This window comes from Camellia sinensis, chromosome 3, assembly GCF_055761805.1.
Source record: "Camellia sinensis isolate YWXY chromosome 3, ASM5576180v1, whole genome shotgun sequence".
In the NCBI taxonomy this organism is placed as follows: domain Eukaryota; kingdom Viridiplantae; phylum Streptophyta; class Magnoliopsida; order Ericales; family Theaceae; genus Camellia; species Camellia sinensis.
Genome location: NC_138963.1, coordinates 137,193,943 through 137,202,280, shown reverse-complemented (window position 1 = coordinate 137,202,280; position 8,338 = coordinate 137,193,943). Strand labels below are relative to the sequence as shown.

At 35.5% G+C, this 8,338-nt stretch overlaps 1 long non-coding RNA gene across 1 annotated transcript; it reads left to right on the top strand.

Annotated features, from left to right (window-relative positions):
* Nucleotides 1–2,162: 2,162 nt before the first annotated feature.
* LOC145821133 (uncharacterized) lies at nt 2,163–6,265 on the top strand. The gene is made up of 2 exons (XR_014363172.1): nt 2,163–2,277; nt 6,042–6,265. It is a non-coding gene; the product is annotated as an uncharacterized LOC145821133 (long non-coding RNA).
* The last annotated feature ends 2,073 nt before the right edge of the window (nt 6,266–8,338 follow it).

Below are 8,338 nucleotides of genomic sequence, written 5' to 3'. Positions count from 1 at the left end.
CTCGAATATAATCAATTCATCTCTCCACCGTGCAAACTTCGAACTAGGACTGACCAGGCATACCAACATTGCCACTTGGAAACACTTCTACAACCGAGCTATTACAACACCAATTGACGTCGCGTTGATTTGCTAAGCAAACAAATTAATTTGTTCAATACACTAAGCCAGGTTCATGGGTAAATATCATTTCATGGTGAATTCCTAGGAGCCATTGATGAATTTTGAAAGGACTACAACATTCTAGTCGATGCAAATATTGAGTTGGCAAATGAAGGAATCTTTCCATGGGACAAAGAGAAGGATATTTTCCCTTTCACCATGATATCAATTGTTGATAGAGGGTTATGCTTCCCAATTTAACCCCTTATATGTAAATTCCTTAGGCAAACCAGATTCTGCCCCACACAAGTTTCCACCAACACTTATAGGATAATAAATAGCATAGCAAAGATAAACTGCCGATTGAACCTCAATCTAGGACTATTCGAGCTATCCCATCAATAAATGTTAAGCTAAACTAACAAGGGCTTCTGTTGGTATTTAAAAATAAAAAGAGGTCGTGAAAAGATCACCCAAAGAATAACGGACAAAGACTTGCATGACGATGCCTTTTTGTGGGTCTTTAGAAATAATGAAGACACAAAAATGCTAGTGTCGGACTGGTATATGAATTGCAAGAAAGGATCTGTTGGTATTACAAATAGCACGATTTTCTTCTACTACCTTTCCATATTTAGCACCAAGCTAACATTTGTTTTATTTTTATAGATTTGGATCATTTGAAGTTGAATTATACCTATGCTAACCAAGATGCCTTCAAAGCTATGCTAAGACATAAAGAACAATTTCGGTTTGACTTGCTTGAATTTTAACCAACCTACCAATAAAACGGTAAGCGCAAGAGCAAAGTCACTGATTTCCTTCTTGAGCCATCTCCAGAACCAGATCCTTCTTGTACTAAGGTTTTTATTATTCCCCTGACTGATCCTTTTCTTCCTAAACTTCACTCAAAATCAATCATTGCTGATTACTAATTCACTAAAACCTGAACTCTATATTTTCAATTGCAAATGGATAACTCAAACCACGTAAGCACAAAGTTTGCATCTAATGCCCATGGGGGGGTAAAGGTTGCCCTGTCCTAATTGTAAAAGTAGATCTAGGGTTTCAGTAAATCATACAAAACGACTGCCAAATAATCCTGAATTGGGTGAGCATTTTGTCCTTATGACGACCCCATCACATATAGTAATTAGCATTTAATTAATTAAGGAGATTTGAGTTTAATTGCCCATTATTCTGATTTAATTTGGGATTTATGAAAATTTCAGAGACTGATTCGTATATGATTTTATTAAGGATTTAATTTGGAATTAGAAATTGAAAGCTTAGATGGCTCAAGAGAGTATAATTGGTGAATTGAATTATTTTAATTTCGAGTATCGAGCCATATGGGAGTTTAATAAAATATTCGGTTTAGTTTAGTAAGATTAAGATTTAATCAGTTGGGTCTGAATTGGAGTTAATTAAGTTATGAGAATTGGGAATTACGATTATTATGAATTAAATTTAATTATGAGGTGTTCAATTGAATATGTAATTTATTGATGGAAATTTCAAGTTTCATCCAAACTTGAAGACCTTGTTGAGGTGAGAAACCAAAATTGATGAAGATAATAAGTTTAATTTGATATTTGGAGCCTTTGGGAAGTCTGACTAAAAATCTAATTCAGAATGGTAAAATTAAATAAAATTAATTTGGCCTTAATAGAAGTCAAATTAAACTAATTAAATTATGGGAGATTTGTGATTAGTTATGATTAATTAATTATGTGTTAATCAAGATTTGTTAAGACTAAGTATTGCTTAATTAAATTAATTCTAAGCATAAATTGCATTATGGAGGAATCTAGATTTGTGGGTGTGGGTACACTAAGAAATTTAGGTGAGTGTACTGAGAAATCTGGTTGTGAATGTATAAGAGTGTTGTGCTGGAATATTTTGTGTGTGTATGTTGACGTGTGTATGTGCACGTGTAAGGTGAAGGCAACAAATGATATATATAAATATATTAATATATGAGTTCATGTGCTGGAAACAGAGAGTTAGAGAAAAGGGAAAGAAAGCACCGGTTCAAAGAGAGAGAAACTAAGAGAGAGAGAGAGAGAGAGAGAGAGAGAGAGAGAGAGAGATTGAAGAGAGAGAATAGGAGCTCAAGTCTTGTGTTAAGAATTAGGAAGAAGGCTCAAGAAATTCAACCATTGAAGATGATAGGTAAGGATTTCAAGCTTGAAATTTTTTTATTTTTTTTTTTAGATTCATTATCTAGCAACTAAAATCAAGAAGTGAATGGGACTAATTTTATGAAAAGAGAAAGAAACTAGGAAAAGAATAAAAGAAAATGGAATTAAGTTTATGAACAATGAAATTGATTTAGAAATTCTTCTTTTGAGAATAATTTTAATTATCTTTGATGAATTTGAGCTCTAATTTTACATGTATCATTATTTTCCAAGGGTTTGATACTTCAACTTCATATAATTGGAAAGAAATTACCAACAAAATGAGCTAGGTTCGTGATTATGGAAATTAACTTAGAAATTAATTATTTTGGGTTTGATTTTGAATTTCTTATATGAATTTGAGTCTTATTTTTACATGCATGTAATTTGGAGAAATTAAAGAATTAATTCATGAACATGGTTAAGGTTAATCAATATGGAAATAATTATAAGAATGCTTCAATTAAGCTTGAGTTTGGAAACCTTGATATATATGAGATGTATATTTGCATGCACCATGAGTTTTGAAAGGACTTGAGCCATGCAATTTATTATGCATTTGATTTTGAAGAAAAAATTTTGAAAACATTGAGTTCATGAAAAGGGTTAAATCATACAGTCAAAGGAGGTTTTGATTTTGTTTTGAAACCTAAAAATTGGTTTGATTTTAATCTCTAATCCATGCATGTAATGTAATTTAAGAGTTTTATTTAATGTAAACATGTTATGGAATATATTAGATTAGTTAGTTTTATTTGAATTACATAAATGTAATGTTTGCTAAGAAAATTGACAAGAAAATGAAGAATTAGAGCTAAGATCAAGTTTATGAAGTTTAAATAGAAATTAATTATTTTGGATTTGATTTTGGAAGTTGTATAACGAGTCTAATCAATTTCAATTTATCCAATTAATTATTTTTTGGTACCTATTTAGTGATCTTCTTAATATGTTTGCAAGCTCGGGTATTGATTGTAGTTGGGTTGGTATGAATTTTCAAATCATTTGATTGTGTAGTTATTATATTATAGTTGTGGTGTCGTGGATCATTTTATTTAAATTGGTGAAAACAAATTATATTACTTCTTGATTTTGACTTCGTAAGGCCTGCTTACCAAATTTTTTTAGTTTAATTATTCTTGGATCTTGGGTATTGAATGTGGATATAAATTTAATTTTTGGGATTTCATTTAATTAACCCAAAATTATATTGTCTTAGTTCATATTTGACTATGTTAATGGTGGGGGATCACATTAAGTCTATTTACATTATTTTACGCTTTAATCTTAGTTGAAAATTTATTCTAAATTATTAAATTTACATAACTTTGTCTTGTTAAATTTGCATTCATGAATCTTGTCTTATTTTGCTTAAGTGTTGCTTGCATGCTTTGTTCCTCCCCTGCTATGTTAAGCCTAGGTCATGTTAAGCCTAGGTCATGCCAAGCCTAGGTCATGTTAAGCCTAGGTCATGCCAAGCCTAGGTCATGCCAAGCCTAGGTCATGTTAAGCCTAGGTCATGTTAAGCCTAGGTCATGCCAAGCCTAGGTCATGTTAAGCCTAGGTCATGCCAAGCCTAGGTCATGTTAAGCCTAGGTCATGCCAAGCCTAGGTCATGCCAAGCCTAGGTCATGAAAAGCCTAGGTCACACCTTGGAACCTCCTACCCCTAAGACCATCTTGGAACCACTTTGGTTGACCTCCACCATCACCTAGGCATATTGGCCGAGATGTCATCATCTAGGCCGAGGTGTGCATCACCTAGGCCGAGATGTGCATCATCTTGGCCGAGATGTTATCATCTAGGCGTCCTAGATCCTTGATCCTTGCATCTAGTGATCTTGTTCCGGGACTGGAATGACCTAGACCGAGGTGTGGCACATCTAGGCCGAGGTGTGGCACAGCTTGGCCAAGTGTTATCCTTCCTAGCCGAGATCATTGAGACCTTACTTGCCGAAGCCTATGTCCTTAGCCGAGATCATTACCTGCCGGAGTGCCCATGTCATCTAGCTTGTTGTACACACTTTGTCATACACTTGTCTTGTCTTAGTCACCTTTTTCACGAGAACCAATCCGGTAGTGCCACGTGTCCCGGCAGAGTGTTAAATCAGCCATCAGAGAGAGAAACCTATCATTTCTATATCTTTGTTCTAAGGAGGAGAGAGAAGCTCTAGGAAGAGAGGAAGAGGAATTCTAGAGAGAGGTAGATTTCCAAGCTTGCTAGAGATCGAACCGTTAGATCCGTATTTTAAGGTTAGATTCGTGATCTACTCTTGTTATTCTTTATGTTGATCTAATCGCATTACATAATCCAGCATGTTTCATGAACCATGCATTGCTTTGAAGTTTGGTTTTAGGAAGAGAAAGTGATATTCATGTGTTCTTGCAGAAAACCATGTTTTGATCCGAAAGTTTGTATCAAGATGCATGTTTTCGTGTTTGTTTTCATATGATCTTCAAGTATGGGTACCAAGGTCCATGTTTTCGAACTCATAGCATGAAATCCCAGATCTTGTAATAACAAGTTATGATTTTAGCATTCATGTTCTTCATGTTCTTCATGCTCATGTTCTTTATGTTCTTCAAGGAGGAAACCTAGATTTCCAGGCTTCATTTCCCTAGGTGTGATCACCGAGACCACTCTTGCCGAGATCACACACCTAGGCCAAGCATCGTATCTCACCTTGGCCTACCTTGCATGATCACTTGCACGTTAGTTTATCTTGCATGCACACCTAGGCTAACCACTGCACACCTAGGCCGACCATGGTACACCCTTGCCGGCACCTTGTAACACCTCGGTAGCCAGCTGCACACTGAAGCCTAGGTAGCCACACCTCGGCCAAGAGGTGTGGGACCTCGGCCAAGATCTCCTGAGTTCACCCAGCTAGGTCATTTTAGCCTAGATCATCTCTGTGCATCCATTCCAAGACCTGGTTGGTACCCAGCATGTTTTCCCTAGATGTTTTCCAGCATGTTTCCCTAGAAGAATCCAGCATGTTTTCCCTAGATGTTTTCCAGCATGTTTTCCCTAGATGAAAAACAATGTTTTAACTTCCAGCATGTTTTCCCTAGATCATTTGCATTCATGTAAAGCTTGTTTTTAAGAGTACATTCAATAGACTTTGCCATGTGTTTGTAGGACTTGGACCTTTGCCTTGATCCCGACATCCCAAGAACTATGTGAGTGGTATTTTTAATAAAGCTATGTTATACGTTTTGATAAAGGCTTTGCTTTGCTTTGTTTTGAAAGTATTTGTTAAGCATGAATGATTACCCCTATTTTGTGTATCAAGTATAAGTTCGTGTATCAAGTAATTAGCTTTGTTTTGGATGACATTCTTAGAAAGTCCTTCCATGCTAGGGGACTCTAAGCCCATGTAGCATTATGTTTGGGAGATCTCTGCTATCGACGGTCTATGAACGGATAGCCCCCACCGACGGTCTATGAACGGGTGGATTTGTCTAAATATGCTATCGACGGTCTATGAACGGATAGCCCCCATTGACAGTCTATGAACGGGTGGATTTGTTTTGTTCGGAATGTCATCACCCCAAGTACATGTTGATGTTTTAACATCCAAGAAGCTTTGAAAGATTTGATTAATGAACTCGATTCATCCCATGCTTTGTTTTGTACAAGTTATGATATATGTATTGTTTTGACAAGGACCTCGGGAATCATTCATTTACCCCTTTATTACTTATACCATTCACTGAGTATCCAAGCTCACCCTCTCTCTATATATATATGTAGGTAACAAGCTAGAAGGCGGTGACGCCGAGATGTGTGTTTTGCAAGATGTTTTGGAATGCATGTTATGTCGGCAATCTTGAAGCTTTTGTATTTTGAACATGTCGGCTTGAGAAGCCTTTTAGTCAAGATGTAATATGTATTTTATTTTGCTTATATTCAAGTTGTAAAGCTATGTAAGGATGTATGTCATTTCATTTGACTTATGCACAGCTCTTATGGACTAATTAGATTTGTATGTATTGCTTCCGCACATGTTAGCCCCACATGTAATACTCTGATTGTGTGTGAATTTTGAAAGTTAGCCTTCGGTAATCTCGGATTACTGGCCATCACGGCACCATTCTACTAGGGGCGGAATGGGGTCGTGACAAGATATGTAGGGCTAATGTAGAGATTTCTTTGGTGGGCAACAGATGTTATGCCTTGGAGTTTTCAAGTAGTATGTTTGGTATGGTTGTACTATATTTCGTGAGTGTAGGTGTTTCTTATTGTTCGAGGTGGAGCAATTGGGGCTAAGGTGATTTGTGAATTTCGCTTTGTGTGAAGTAATTCAGGAAAGAATATGATTGTGTTAGAGGATGAATGGAGATTCTTATGAAATAAAACATTTCAGGTTAATATTTGTGTTAGTTTAGGTTCAAATTGGGTAACTGAGTGCAGATTTGTCTTAATATTGAGATGCGTTATTTTCCGTGGGACGATTGGAGTCTCAAGATATATCATTGAATTATGCGTTTGAAGGGAGGGTGTCCTCATTGGTTAGACCTCAAGATGATCACTTTGGAGTGGTTCTAAGCAAATTGTTGCACTAGATGATGGAAAAGATTACTTGTGGTTTGTCTTTGGTAAGTCATCATTAACGGTATATAGCATCCAGATGTTTTTTTTCTAATTACTCCTTGAGATAGTTGAATTCGTTTGTTGATGAGATCTATTGAGGCACTTGTGTGGAGTGAACAAATTTGTGGTTGTGTTTGGCATGTTCAGGTGAGATTGTGAGTACGGTTATATTCCAATTGCGAGTTTAAAAAATTTTAGTTGACCCCTTATATGTTGCAAAAATCACCTATTTCTTTCTTTCCTTCCTATTACAAATTGTTGGTTAAAATTCTAGTATGATTTATTTTAAGTTGAAGGGTGGCTATTATGGAACGGTGTATCTTAATATTATCGATAGCCTTAGGCTGTAGAAATTTAATTTTGAGTGTATTGAAAAAAATTGTTACTTCATACTAGTAAAATCATTTTGTAGACGTAATTAGAACGAGATGTTATCACGATATAGTTAGCCCGACAGGATTAGACTGTTCATCATTTTTGTTTGATTCAAGTTATAACTAGTAGTACCATTATTGAGGAATTCTTGTTGTGTTTGCACTTCTATGTTGAAAGTGTGTTTGAGAGTTTTGATTTTGATTGCAGTGTCTTTTATAAGATGAGATAAGAGAGCATTAAATTCTTGAGAGTGAGCTTGGTAAGTGTTTGGGTTAATGAAGAAATGTCTCAATGAAGAAATGGTTGTCGAGAGTTTAAGGCTCAGTTGGTTATACTATGGGTAAACCTTATTATTCTTGTTATCTAGACGAATTTTGAGGCGAAATTCCTTAAGAGGGAAGGTTATAGCGAGTCTAATCAAATTCAATTTATTTAATTAATTAGTTTTTGGTACCTATTTAGTAATCTTCTTAATATGTTTGCAAGCTCGGGTATTGATTGGAGTTGGGTTGGTATGAATTTTCAAATCGTTTGATTGTGTAGTTATTATATTATAATTGTGGTGTCGTGGATCATTTTATTTAAATTGGTGAAAACAAATTATATTACTTCTCGATTTCGACTTCGTAAGGCCCATTTGGCAAATTTTTTTAGTTTTAATTATTCTTGGGTCTTGAGTATTGAATGTGGATATAAATTTAATTTTTGGGATTTCATTTAATTAACCCAAAACTATATTGTCTTAGTTCAAATTTGAGTATGTTAATGGTGGGGTATCACATTGAGTCCATTTACATTATTTTATGCTTTAATCTCAGTTGAAAATTTATTTTAAATTATTAAATTTCATTTATATAGCGACCCTGGTTTTCCCTCCATTGATTAGTGTGATCTGGACTTGGTTCCGTGGATGTTGGTTGTTGTATATATCTTGTTTCCGTCCTTCAATACTTTGTATTTGAGTTATAGGATGTTTTGGGCAGGTTTGTTACAGGTTGGGTGTGATTGGGAGCAAATGCTTGCTGCCCAGAATTTTGGTCCTTCACTCAAGCGAGCCTTTTGTCGCTCGAGCGAGCTCTGTG